This window comes from Struthio camelus, chromosome 5 (assembly GCF_040807025.1).
Source record: "Struthio camelus isolate bStrCam1 chromosome 5, bStrCam1.hap1, whole genome shotgun sequence".
Taxonomy (NCBI): Eukaryota; Metazoa; Chordata; class Aves; order Struthioniformes; family Struthionidae; genus Struthio; species Struthio camelus.
In genome coordinates, this window is record NC_090946.1 from 66,720,069 (window position 1) to 66,734,837 (window position 14,769).

A 14,769-nucleotide genomic window follows, 5' to 3' on the forward strand; every position below is an offset into this window, starting at 1 on the left:
GCATGGGTGTACCTGAGGCCTGAGCTATGATCCCTGTCTATCCAAAGGAACTAAGGCAAGGCATTTAAAAGAGCTCATAGCTCCAATGATAACAGAGCTGCTGGCCCCTCCTTGCACCCTAGCCCTTCCAGTACCTGTCCTTGGTTGCACTCCATCCCATGGCTAGCCAAGAACTATGACATGACCTTCTTTTCCCAGCAGCTTCTGCTGCTGCTTAGCTTGTTCAGTTCCTGACATTCTGGACAGCACTTTTATGGTTTGTCAGCCTGGGTACTTACTTAATAACTGGTGTGCTGTGGATGTGTGGAGCCATGGGCTGGAATCAGATGGCTTGTCTGCAACACCCAACAATAGAATGCCTAAATGTAGGGACCTGGCTCTGATGATGACTCAGAGACCTAAACTAAGTGGTCAGCGGAGAGGTGGGGATCTGTGAGCTTCTAAAGGAGGTGATGAGTTTGTTCCATTTGCCTTAATTGCAAATGCACAAAGAGTCCTTGGAGGAGGAGCTGAGAGTGGAGACTAAGGCCTTCTCCCAAAGGATCCTGTATCAGTAGGGCATAGGGTGCAGACCTCTCTTCTTTAATTTGTGGCTACACAGGAGGCAGAGCTGGCAGAGGGTCCAGCCTCACTTTGCCTTAAAGCTGGGTGTTGGAGTCCCTTTGCAGGCAGCAGGTAATTTGAGGAGCATACAAGAGACCAGTGACAATGCAACTCTTCACTCCAACAGAGGGGCTGATGGATTTAGGTGCCTCCCTACTTTCCTGAAGGATCTAGGCGTAAAGGCCATTTCCTGACATCTTCCTCTCCCTCCTTTTGTTTCATGCCGAACTGAGGCAAAAGGAGGGAAAAGGACATTTTGATTTTGGGGATCATTTCTATTTTACCTTCCATGTCTTTGTATGGGTTAACTAGGTCCAACCTATTTGCAAAGGAAAGGGAGAACCTTTCCTACACGTTGGTGATCCTCACTAATCTAAATATTTTGACAGGAGTCCCATGGAGTGCAGAAACAACAGTGCTGGCAGCGGCTCCTGCCACTGACTCATCCTGCAGGAAGAAATGTTGTGGGGCCTCTAACAGAGAAAGCTTTAAATTCTCCCCCTCTAACTGGTACAATCATGGTGAGGGTGTGACCGTCACATTTGGGGTTCTAGCAGCTTTCAGGCCCATCCTAAGCAGCTGAAAGTCTTGGCTATCCTGATCCCCTGTCAAAGACTGTTCAAGTTTGGTTTGAAACCATTTTCTGGCTATGCAGCTCATTTCTCAGACAAATCCATTCTCTCCTGTTTCCCACTATCTCCCCTTGCTCAGACTGACCTACCCACTCTATTTGCTGGCATATTTTAATCCATTAAAATTAGCCCCTCTGCTTCATTCAGCTTCTGCCTGAAAACTCAGTTTTCTTAGGCGGAGGATGGATCAGCGAGACTCCTCTAACAGAAGCTGAAACCTGCTCCATTTGTCAATTGTGCTATCACGTGGATAATAGATGCATGGTGTGTCTGACTCAGGCCACGAGAGCAAGAGGCATGCCAGCAAGAGGCATGCTCTGCTCGAGGCAGAGCAGACCTGGCACCATCCTGTTCCACCTGGAAATGTTTTTCTCTGTAGCTATAGAGCCATGGGGCTCAGGCACAGATTCAAGTTCTTTCTGCAACAAGTTACTGTGAGCCAGGTGAGCTGTGATAACAGACTAAGTGCATGCCCTTAGCTTGAGGCTAATCCAAAGTAACCTGATTTAGTTTAACCTTCTTTCATTGTGGGCTAAGCTCGGCCACATTACATGGCACTGCTGCAGTCACACAGACTTACCCTGGCTCAACTGACACGGTAGGGCTAAGGTAATATGATCTGGTGGCAGAGCCATTAGTTAGTAGTGAACTACCTGCCACGACTTTACAAAAGCTAACTAGACTAATGTGCTATAACCTAAATATTTTCCACCTTCTATAAGAAAGGTGTGAAAAAAATCAATCTTCATTTGTAGGGATGGTTGAACTAGTAGTTCAGATGAGTACGATCCAACCAAAGTAGTCTCTCTAATTTCAGTGTGAATCTGCCTTTTTTGCTTTCTTTAAGCTTCATTATTGCAGGTTTAACATATTGGAATCAGATTTACAAATTAAATGCTGGGTTAACTGGTCACTCTAGGTTTTTGTGAGAGGTTTTAATGTCTGGCTGTCCCCTGCATTTCTCTGGCAGTCCAAGAGCCCATTCTTACAAGCAGATAACATACAGCATTGCTTTTCCTTTAAGAAGAGAACCTGAATTTTAAAGCTCTGATTACGGTGTCAATATTATTCATTACAGAACCCTTGCCTTCAGGTCTGAATTGCTTCATTACTGATCTCTCTTGGTAGCGAGACACATTTTGGCATTTTGCTGTCTGTGCTGCCATTTAATATCTCAGTTTGACAAGAGGTTTTGGATCTAAATTTATTACCATTTCCACACAGGGCTTGATCGTGCTCTCTCCACGTAGACAATATTCCTACCTGATTTTTAATTTTGCTGTCCTGATTTCAGTGAGAGTTTGTTTAAGATGCAGAAATCAGGCCTGTGACATACCTTAGTTGCAGTTAGTGACAAAAATATAAGGTAAGAAATTAAATGCTTGTGCCAGGGCCAGGCTGTGGAGCTCCTCTTTGCGTTAATGAGCAGCTGTACCTGGCAAGTCCCTGAAAGCAAAGGTACTACTCACCAGGGTGACTATTAGTAACCACTCACATTATGGTAAAATCCACAGACAAACACAATTATGTTGCTATTATATTTGGACTACAAGCTCTGTCAACATACAGTGTTTGAGAGAATGGGCCTCTGATCTCTGATGCAACATAAATAAACAACAAGGATTACAGCTGCCTTTGAACATGCAGAACCACTACTCAACACCATTAGCATCTGAAACAACTGGTCCCCATTGACAGCACTTCCTTAAAGAAAAGCTTAGCAAGGCTGCCTGTCCTTATTCAATAGACCCCAGGCAGCAGAATTAGCAGAATTACTTATTGCTGTCAGAGGAGGGTGGCAGGTGAGTGACAAGGTCATTAAAGGAGCAGAGCTGGAGACTTTGCCTGCCTTAGCACTCGGTTTACCCCGATCAGCTTGTAACTCAGTAGAGAACCTCAGTATTTATGGCTCAGCATCGGATAAACCACATTTCTAAAAACAAAAATAAGTAGTTGAGAGCCTGCAAAAGAAAGAGAAGAGGAGCAATATGCTTGTTTTGCCTTTTCTTTTCCGAGAAATGACTGAGTCCCAGATTCTGCAGATACTGCTCCACATGTTAGCCTTTACTTCTGAACACAGCAGGACATGACTGAAACTCTTTAGAGTAAATGAAGCTTCCACTTTAGTCCTTACCGTTGCACCTTTCAGGCCAGATCCTCTGCTGGCATTGGAAACTACACCAATTTACAGCACTTGAAATATTGACATTTTTGCTGTATTTTAGGTCAATTTCAAGATAAATCACTGCAGTTTTCCAAGTATGCTTGGAAGTAAATCATTTTTTTAAAAATAGAAAGATTTTCAGTGCCCATCAGAAGTGGAGCATTAGAAGAACAACCTCTTATACTGTCCAGCTACAGCTACAGGCAAACATATTTTGTACTAACAACTTATGCAAAGTGGTCAAGTTATAGCCCAGCGCTGAAGGAAGCAAAAAAGCTAGCTTTCCCAAAGGAATCCTCCAAGTAAACAAACCCCTTTGTCAAGCCCCAGCTGTTAAAACAGGTCACCTATCAGTCTGGCATATCGTACAATGCCATCAAATTATGATTCCAAACAGATTCTTTACTGCAAATGTATATATCTGCACGCTCTTATTTCTTCTTAGAAAGCATCAATTCATGTAGCATTCAGTGCAGTATTAGCTTTCTGTTGTACCAGCTGGAAAGCTTTAAGTGAAGGAAATCATTCACTTTTGTCACTTTTTTTCTTCACACTGCCCCTTGCACACTACACTCACTGTACCTTAGCATGCCATAAAAACGACGACAATTATTTCTGAGCAAACTATTCTAGGGAGAAAGACATAAGCATCACCTGCAAGTAAAAGAAAAATAAGGAAATGATGGAGCTACAGTTCTGCTTAACTATTCTAGAATTAACTTTAAACAGTAAGTGTTTTATGGCTTATTTAAAAAAATAAAAGTAGAAACACAAAAACTCCACAGATTATCTTAGGGTGTTAGGTTACAAATTGCTAGAGAAATAAGTATTTGCATAGCCATAGCAAACTGGCAGATTGAAAATACAAAATAAGTTCAAAACATGCACATTTGCATTACCTTTTTGTCCTGAAATAAAAGGCTAATAATATTGTTGAAATGAGTTATCTCCTTGATTAAGTCTTAATTCAGAAAATCCTCGTTGGTATTCATCTCCCTGCTTTGCCTGGATGTTTCGATCAACTGCAGGACAGCTTTGAAACACTCTCACTTTGAAGCCTGGAGTTTATTTCTGGATCACCCCATGATCAGCGAATACAAGCCAAAATATAAGTTGTTCTGAATCTCAGATTTCCTGTTTGAAGATGCACTGGAGAAACTTTTACCCATTCTAAAGTTCTTCTTTGTTGCATTAATCTGTGGAACTTCACTTCATCGAGCATCCTGTAGCTAAATGACACAAAGTTGACCTTTCTATTACATCATTATTTATTGTCCCTGACAAGCAGACCATATATGGACATGTTTCTGGAACCTAAAGAAAAAAAAAGAAATTACCGTATAATTTTGAAATAAAATATGTTATCCTGAAGAGTTTTATTTACTGGGGCGAAGGGATCTCAATGTACCTTTCCTGTAGCTGCTGCTTGTTAAAAAAAAAACAGGGCAAACATTACCACGGGTATTTATAGATGCTTTACAATGGTTCATATATTTTTAAGGCTACAAATGTGAGACTTCAGAATTCCAAAAGATGACAAAAGCAGCTGTGAACCCGTTCCAAGTAGTATTTGTAGGAGCTTACTATTGCAAAAGAACTGCTCTAATAACATGTAAATATGAAAGACAGACCCTATGTCAGATTACTTGAAGCCGTAAATGTGAAATGGTAGCCACCTTCCCCACATCTGGTACAGGGCAAGTTGGCCAAGGAAGAGTGAGCTCTGATCCAAGGATGAGCTAGAAGAAAATAATCAGGCACACATAGAAGAAATGGATTAGCTGGAACACGGGGATAATACTCAGTTTGGAAAGGTTAGTATGTATTGTCCAGCTTATATAATGAATGAGGGGGAACAGCACAATATGAAATCAAGATGATGCCTACACTTTTTCCTTCAGCTCTTACTTCACTGATCCCAGTGGCAAAACAATGCACATAAGTAGAACACACTGCAGATCATAATGGGTCTCTTTTTACTTGAGAATACCTTGTCAAACTTCAGGCTAGTTGTACTCACAGTGTCCATGCATAAACATCGTCCACTTAAGTCTTAGCAAAAGCAATCTTGAAGGGGGCATTTAGCAGGACCACATCATCTATAATATGTGATCTCTTCCAACTCACCTGCTTTGCTTTTAGGGTCTTTCAGGATCAGCATCATTCCCTCTCCTTGCCTGCTCCTTGCTCCGACTTGCTCAGGCCATTATATCACACATCCACCTTCTCTGCTGCCCGTTAAATTATTTGCCCCTTGTAACTGTGTGTTAGAGCAATTGTTTTGCCTATAGTTAACGATATGCAACAGTTACTGTGGCAGGTGAAGGAACTCTGGTTGTCCCTGCCAGGAAGGTGTGAAACTCTCATATCCCTGACAACATGTCAGCCAGCTCTCCAAGACTTTTAAACAATACCCAGACCTTTTTTCCTGATACTACGTCAAGATTGTAATGAGCCTTGGCTTAAAATCAAGAGTGAAAATCTCCCTGATTTAACCTTTCTGTTTGCCTTTTCGCTATTGCTCATTGGATCTACACCCTTGGCACTCTTATAATGTGCATGATGTCCCATTGACCTTAAGGAAAAATGCTGATACTTCGGTGTAGACTCACACCTTGCAAAGGCAAGGGTGCCTAAGTCTTCCAGAATGGACTATTTGATTAGAAAGAAGATACTGGGCTCAAGGTCCCAGATGTTATGAACATTGCAGGTGGTTCCCCACGTCATTCACACCACACACGCTGCAGTTCCCTCCCTCTCACACTCCTGGGTTTCCTTCCAATGCCCAGTCACCCCTCCCCACACTGAAGGATACTCTAGTCCTGAGACACAAAAGTGAGGAGCGCGTCATTGCAAAGTGTGAACCATGCCCTGCTTTTTTTCAGCTTCATCCAGAACAGACCATTCAAGCTGCCCAGCACTTGCCCAGCATGTTTGGGTATGTGCAGAGAGATATGTAGGACTTAGGGCATCAGACCAAGTGGTAAGTGTAACAGTTAGGTGTCTGCTTTGGGTGCAGGCTGCTTTGGTGCACAGCTAGCACAGCACAGTACTGTAACCTCTTCCCCACTCCATGTTTCAAACAACGAAATGCCACAGGATGGCAGATCACGGATGAGCACTGCCAGCTGTAGCTGACAAGGTGTAGAGAAGGCTAGCCAAGGAGAACCACCATGCAGGAGCTCTTTGCACGAGTGTCTCACTCAGTGCATGAAACTGGACATACATGGCAGCATATGTGCCCGTTGCTAGAGGATTGCAGCACTGTGGGCAACAGGGATCTGATCCACTTCAAGCTCCTACAAGTGCTGCTGCACCATTTTCTGATGAAAGCACAGGACTCTGCTTCAGAAGGTCTATTTTCAAATACCACTAACTCTCCCTTCTGTCTTGAGTAAACCATTTAACTCCTCTGTGTCTCATTTTTTACATTAGTGAAGTGGAAATAATCAAATGCATTAACTCAGAGAAGAGTCCAAAATTCCTTGCAGATGGGAAGCCAATGAGACTACTTATACGGATAAAGATTGACGAATAAGACCTTATTTAATTAATATCTGTGAAATACTTTGGTATCCTCAGAGGAAGACCTCATAGAAGTTTAAAATATTAATTACAGAAATATTACTATATAGGAATGAAATCATACATTTGGGGGTTGATTTTTTTCCAATAAAACAATGTTGTGGCTTTATTACAATGCATCCAAAGCATAATAATAACAGTCATTATGATTTATTAGCATTGCATCGGACTTTTTAATATTTCCCCAGGGACACAATCAGTTATGGATCTGCATTTTCAGCTTAACCCCAAGACATTTCAAGAGGTTACAAAATGTTACCTGTAAAAATAAATACATAAATTGAGCCCTTTTTTGGGACAAATTTCAAACTCAGTCACTGCATATGAGTAACTTTTATTTCTCTTTAAATAGAAAATGATGGAGATGATAGCCAGCTCTTACTGACGGGGAAGTCAGGGTCTCGCAAACAGGGTACAATAAAAGAGAGTTGAATCTGAGAGAAGACAAAGGAGGATTACCACAGGAAAACAAGAAATGGATAAACAAACAGCAAGATTCTCTTTATTCTTCATATTTCTTCAAAAGAACCAGCAGAAGTAGGTTTAGGAAAGCACACTTAACATTTGCTCCATTTCTGGATTTGTTCACAAGCTCAGCTTCCATTACTTTGAATTAAGTAGCCCTTCAGTTCTACTAAGCACCGTTTTGTTTTAAAATACACCTGAATCAAGCAACTAAGGCTGGTGAAAAAACAAAGTTAATTTATGCAAACCAGGAGACCAATAGGCTTGTTATAGACACATTTTCTGGGCAAAGCTGGCAATATTTCTGCCATCTCATGAAGAAATGCATGTGAGAATGGACATAACCACAAACTATATTCTCACTGATAGCATATTACTACTGATGATGACTAACTCTACTGCAGTTGGCTCATGGGTACAGTTCTGAAAGCAAGAAAATATTGATTAGTTGCAACAGAATAACAGTCTCAGGACATATAATGTGGTTCCACTCATATGTAATAGTTTTTAAGCGTATGAATATAGCAACTACTGAATATACGCAGATACGAGATGCAAAAAATATGCAGCTAGGGGACCTATTGCATTATGCAGTTGCACAGTCGCTGTTGGATTAGGTTTTCTGCTGACAATTTCTCATGTGTAAAGCAGAGCACATCACAACGCATCACAATACTTTGTCACAGCACAGCGTACTACTTTATGCACCAGTTACCTGGAGCAGTTCACTTGATACTTATACCTTGTCTGAACTTTTTCACTACAGAAAGACAGCAGTATATTTTAGGTGGCATATTTCACTGAGAATATAGATCTAGGGCACATGTCTCTGCACCTTTTACAATCATATTCCAGTGAGCAGAGCCTCAAGCTTTGCCTTACAATTAGTGTGGGCCATGCTGTGCTATCCTCAGACACTCCCAAAGATTAAATGCATATATCAGAACCAAAAACAACCCTCCTGTATCTCCATGTTCAAATAACAAGAAGACAGAAACTCCCACAGGGGAAGATGGTTTCAATTTCCTTTGCAAGAACTAATGATTGCTTTGGCCACAGTACCCTGAGAGAGGCAAGGAGCCAGAGGCACTTCTACGGGAAAAGGTGCAGAATGTCACACGTGCCCAGGGTAGGGAATACAATATACATTATTTCTTGCTGACTTTGCTGCCTAAATACTCCAGTGTTGCAAAGATGTAGGTGTTTTGAGTTCTCTCGACTAAGAACATAATTCCTCTTTCAGGAGGAATTCATCCCACTCTAATAGCTCCTGATTCACACCCACAAGTCCACAGGGTGGACTTTGGCTCAGTATACATTTTCCATGTCTGCACGATGGCTCTTCATAGAGAGTTTTCACCTCTCAGTTACAATCAAAATGGAGTCCTCACTCCTTTAGTGATATGACATGAGCTAAAAAGGGAACACCTAACATTCAGGTTCCTAAGCCCCATTTCAGATATCTGATGACTCAGCCTGGACCTGACCTCCCAGTGAGCTCTGGAAGAACCTACAGCTACTGCACTCATAGCCTCCCTCTGCAAATGTCATCGTAAGGTCACATCCACTGACTCAAACTGAAAGAGGAATCAGTCAGAGGAGAACATGAAATGCTAATACAAAACGAACATGACCTGAAGACTACATAAACAAATACGCGTCCCTTGGAGGAGGTGGGAAAGCATAAACATTATCTTTTAGTTACACTTTACTGTGCAAATATCATTTATTTTATGTTACAATGTGCATTAGTAAGAATTGTTATGAAAGGCTAGTTCTTTTTCTTGACCTTTATAAAATACACAAAATTCAGAGATATTGCTGCAGCCTCATTGCTCTGAGGCCCTTGTAGGGGAGGAGGACAAGAATGCCAGCATGAGACACAGACTACTGTGTATAGCAAAGATACTGGCAAAAAAAGTGACTTCAAAGCAGCAGTGATAGAAAAGTCAAATAGATTTTGATGGGAACCAACATTTCTATGGAGTTTTTTAAAGCAGTCTGTAAAAAACTACAATGGGACTATATCCCTCTATTCAATCCCATAGGCTGATTTAAATTCTGAACAGTTTCCTTCTTCTGCTTTGTAATTTTGAATGCACTCCTCTGATACCCTCTGGTACCCTTTAAGACTGTCATTTGTTTCCAACCATTCTGTCTGTTATGTACCATGCGATCTGCTCTCCTTCCCTTCCCTCAAAGACAAAGAACAACAGGCCTTCTAAATACAGATCTGTCCTTACTTTACTATTCTGTCATGATAAACAGCCTTCAAAAAACAAGCGATATCAGTACCTAAATTCAGCACCTCACAAAAGCTTACATATCTTCAAGTACAAGGATATTCAAGGAACTCAGTTGCAACTTTCTACAAGCTGAGAGTTAAACAAATGTTAACATCCTTTACTGGACTAGCCTGTAAGTGAGAGGCAGAGGGGGATCTTTCTGTGTACATGCTTCAGGGAGAAGAAGTGGGTAGGGTGTTTTTGATTCGAGAGAGAGGTGTTCAAGCCTTGCTTGGGACTAAGGCTGAAGCAGCTTCCAGTTATCCCAACTGGAAGTAGGTTCACTGCCATCAGACTCTGAAACTAAAGGCAAGAGGGCATGCTGTCATCCACATTGATGCCTACTATGCTATGGGCTGGGGACACTGGCCTGTCTCAGCTACGCTCCCCCTACTAGATCTGGGAGGTGATCGGTTACTGTGCAAATGACACCAGCTAAAGAACCAGAATAGAATCTGAGTTAAAGGACATTGCACCATCATCTCCTTTTACCCAACGCTGCTTTGGCAATGTGTTTAAATGCAAATGTGACAAATACAATATTTGAAGTGCTGATCAAATTAACTATCCTCCATACAGCCACCAAGAAAGCTTAGTTGCCCCACCCCAACTGATTTGAGCATGCATGAGAGAGGATCAGAATATTTATGCCTCCTTAAATTCAAATCATAATGCAACAGGTTTGTTTTGCAGGGCTGACATTTGATTGTTTGCCCTACATCTCTCAGGGTAAATTTAGAGCTAAATTTAGGACAAGTGTCTGGACAGAATGTCATATGACACTAGTATATATCTGTTGCACAGCATGCCGTACGAACATGTAATGTTTAACTCAGTTAAAAATAACTGTACACTTACCTAATTCAGCAGATTTGTGGATTCTGTCTACAGAACTGATAAGCAGACAATGCAGTAATAAGAGTCACAAGTATACTGAGGGAAGAGATATCACTAAAAGCAAGAAGACAGAAAGAAAATCCTTTTATTTTCTATATTAGTTCTTTTTTGTTGTATTGAGTAATAATTATTGTCCCATCACCATTTATGTATGAGAATATAGATTATCTTTAAAAAGGACATAAGTAGGTAAATTAGAGTGGAACTGTGAAAAGATTTGTGAAGGTTTTTTTCCACTGAAGTGAAAGATCTGTGATTTCATCATTCAATTCAATGGCTGTTAAAATTCCCACTCCAAGTCTAGAAAAGGACAGGTTCTTTCACAACGAAGAAAGAGTTTGCTACATTTGTGGTTTCCTTAACTGCAGCAGAGCTAGATGACGCCATTGAGCATGGCTAGGCCAAGGAGAAACTGATCTCCAAACTAAGCATGATTAGCTTCTTGACCTGTGTTTGGAGATCATCGCTCCAGGGAAACCTAAGCACAGAAAAAAAAGCTGTTATACAAGTGGCAAAACCCTCAAAGTTAAATGGAAAATCTGTTTACCACCTTTACAGATAAGAAGAGAACAAGCACAACAACACAGATGAAGGCTGGAGCAAGGAGCTGAATTTCAGCCAAACTGTCTTGATGTTAATCAGTTCTGTAACGATAAATATGACATATTTTCTCCATTTAAGCTACTGACATGCTTTTATTCTTTGGCATGCATCTTGTCCCACCCTTCACACAAGAAAAGTGTAGGGTGTTTTCAGAAGGCCTTGGAGAACGAGTTCTGGATGTGCCTGGCTGCAGGTGGGTGAGAGCCGTCAGCACAGAGCTTTCCTCCCTGATCTTCCTGAAGCACTGCTCTGAGCAGCTCTGTCCTCCTGTCTTCCAAGTCAACACCACACCGAGGGGTCAGCAGCAGCCTCAGTGACTTCTCAATGCTGAAAACATCATGACAGATCTTCAGCTGGTGCAAGCGGCCCATGTCTACCTGTGTCACTGGAGCTACTGTTGCTGGCCACCAGTGGAGAGAGGCTCTCCAGGATAAGACAGAAAATGCTGAATGCTGCTGTTCGTTAAGCATTCCTCCAAGCTTCTGCAGGAGGAGGTCCAACAACAGTAATGCCTAAATCTACCTGTTATTAAATAGAACAACTGCACATAAGGCAGCATGAGGTATTCCTGAGCAAAGAGTGTGGGAGTGCAGGGAATTTGGTGCACTCCCTATGACAGCTGAGAAAGGAAAGGGTTTTGTTTCAAGGGATTCGAAACTAGATATAAATGGCTCCCTAGGTCACTAAGCCAAAACCTGCCCAGCCCAAATGAAAGAGGTGATGCCTGGCAGTTGCGCAATAGCTGATGAGAAAGCATGTGGTCTTGGTCCAGGTCTGGGTGGCAGCATGATCACATCAGGGGCTACAGCTGGCACTGCACTATCTCCTCAGCCAAAAACACTTCTCCTGCCATCAGAAGGGAACAGTCTTTTGGGACCAGAATGAGGCACATTATCCTGCCAGTGTAGGGAAGTCTATTATCTGTCCACTTTGTTCTTTTTCTCCAGATACAAAAGCACTTTACTACCAGGGCATGCCAGCACAGCGTCTTTCACAAGTGCCTAAATCTTGATAAAAGTACCATTTTTTCTCTTAATGAATGAGGTGCTTTTGACCTCAGACTATGAGACAAGTTTAGACATCTTAAGCTACTCACACTGTATGGAAGCGTAGGTAAGAACATGAAGCGTTTCACAGATATTGTTACTGAAATGCTGCTAAGAATGAGTCATTTCTTGGTTGACACATTCTATTTTTTATGACAATGGTTTTGTTTTCTGTGATGAGGCCGTACATGATATTTAACTCCCATTAGCTATGTTCACAATTATATGTCATGTATTAATCCCTGACCTAATTTTATTTTCTGCTGTTCAATGGGTAAAAATCAATCAAGCCAGTGGTTGGTTTAGAGAGACCCCATAGGCTGACTCTGACAGCGGGTGGTTTAGGAGCATTTGCAAGAAACTTCTGGCAGGATAAACTGTTCCCCTTGGAGAAGTCCTGCCAGCTCAGAAAAAGACTGATTTAAATCTTCACAACTTGGCACGTTGCAACCTTTCCAAATATTTTTCTTATTATTTACTTCTGAATAATCCTGTTGTCATGTAATGTTGAACCCAGATTTGAATCTTGCTAAATTCTTTATCTCCTTGACATTTCGAAGCAATGAGTTCCAAAACCCCAAATAGCACATTTCTGGGCTTGTTAAACTTCTAAAAGCCTCTTGCTGTGTACCAGCAGAGAATCACATGCAGCTTTGAACACCAGGAGCAAGGACCCCCATCACCGATGGATGCTGATGCTGTGAGGCAGTCATTAGAGGAAAGAAAGGCTGCACAAACTAAATTGGCTTTTCATACTTTTGAATAACGTGGAAATGACATTGGGTCTGCTTCAAATATTGAGTTCAAGTTGTACGGGAAACTTTGTGGTTAAATTTAAAAAATAGTGAAAGAAAAAAACCCCAAATTTCATAACCTGCAGCAAAACTTCATTTTTGCAGATAGCAACTCTGACAAAAATACCAGCACACTCATTGGGGCAGCCTGTGCAGCACATGACACCAGCGGAGCCTTAGACACGTTTTTGTCTGGCTAGAGTCAAAACACTTGTATCATAAAAAAGCAATCTATAGTCTGCATAAATTTTCATCAACGTTAAGAAATGTCTCTGGCTATTGGTTCAGTGCTCAGGATGTGAATAAGAGTAGAGTGTTTCATAATCATGTTATTTGCTTTTAATATAACTAAAAAAGAGAGGGGGGAAGAGAAAAGAAAAGAAAGATTTAGCAGAAACCGCTGGAGTAACTGGAGGGTGCTGTGCTCATCAGTGATCTTTGTAACTATAATCCATACCACCTGTCTGGCCTCAGTATCAGTTTGTTTCTGCTCTGCATCACATCTGTATAACAAAGCATGAGAACCAATATTCATTTTGTAGTCTGCTCAGGTATATTGGTCCAGGATGAGAGAAGCTGATGGTGTTACACTAGAATAAGTGAGGACAAAATAATCAGATAAAACCCAATAAGGTCTCTTAATATACTGGATATAAAACACATAAATATGCAAAGAAAGAACTGATCCACCAGGCATTACCTGTTCTTTTTCCCTAATGTAGTTACATGTTATTATTTATAACAAATTATTATCATTTCTTCTGACCCTCTCATCATACAACACATTCATACATGAATAAACACACATCCTCTCTTTCTCTTTGCACGTACATTTGTGCATATACAGATCTCTGGTTGGAAATCCACTGTATTCTGGTGAAGAGGGTGAAGTCCTTTACCTGAGATATCCAGGTGAATACTGCAGAAGGTGCAGGCTTTCTGCCAGCTTTCTTCTGATAATGAATTCCTCTGCACAAGAAAACTTCACTTCCACATGCTTTCAGTCCATCATTAAGTTCTTTACTTTATGGTGCAACATGGATTGACTAGGCCACGAAATGCAGACTTTTGTACGTATTTATGTAAAGAATGAGCAGACCTTTAGCTGTTAGAAATGAGCATATCCATGTTAGTTTTACTGGAATTCTGCCTATTTATTTCCAAAGGAGATCCAGCTCAGATCTAGAAGCACAAGAAGTACTTCAAGAATAGGCATGTAGGTTTCATCAACATTTCGGAAACTGTCTCATATCTTAAAAAAAGAATAGGGCATGCAAATTGTATACCCTGACATGCGATATGAAGGTCTTGCGACATTTTTATACTTTTCCTTTTTAAGCTTCAGAATTGTATCCTGTGTCTGGTAAGAGACAAACATCATACGATTTCAGGCTCTTTGAAGACCAGTGAAAAGCTCTCCATTGATCTGGTGTGGGTGAGGATAGTATGCTGACCAGAATGACAATCACAAATGTAAGCAGATCTGGAAAGCACTTAATGACATATCTAAGCACAGAGTCTGTCACCCTGTCTGAGCACATCATCAGGGAGACATTAAAAATAGGTGTGCATTATGCAGATGGCTAGGCTGAATTGTAATGAGCAGAGAAAGAATTTGTCTTAGGAGGCGAATATCCTTATCATCAGGGATTGATAGGTCAGAGCTCTGTATTGGCTAAGCATCCTCAGAACAAA

At 41.2% G+C, this 14,769-nt stretch overlaps 1 protein-coding gene and 1 long non-coding RNA gene across 2 annotated transcripts in view; both read right to left on the reverse strand.

Annotated features, from left to right (window-relative positions):
- Nucleotides 1-4,634, reverse strand: part of ASB2 (ankyrin repeat and SOCS box containing 2) — a 33,918-nt gene extending 29,284 nt beyond the window's left edge. The window contains exon 1 of the mRNA XM_009689761.2: nt 4,299-4,634. The gene's annotated coding sequence lies outside the window, so the exon portion shown is untranslated. The remainder of the gene's footprint in view (nt 1-4,298) is intronic.
- A 2,716-nt stretch (nt 4,635-7,350) lies between these two features.
- Nucleotides 7,351-14,769, reverse strand: part of LOC138067515 (uncharacterized) — a 36,131-nt gene continuing 28,712 nt past the window's right edge. Inside the window, exons 5-6 of the long non-coding RNA XR_011141634.1 lie at nt 10,593-10,685; nt 7,351-7,418 (exon numbers count right to left, since the gene is read on the reverse strand). This is a non-coding gene — a long non-coding RNA (uncharacterized lncRNA). The remainder of the gene's footprint in view (nt 7,419-10,592; nt 10,686-14,769) is intronic.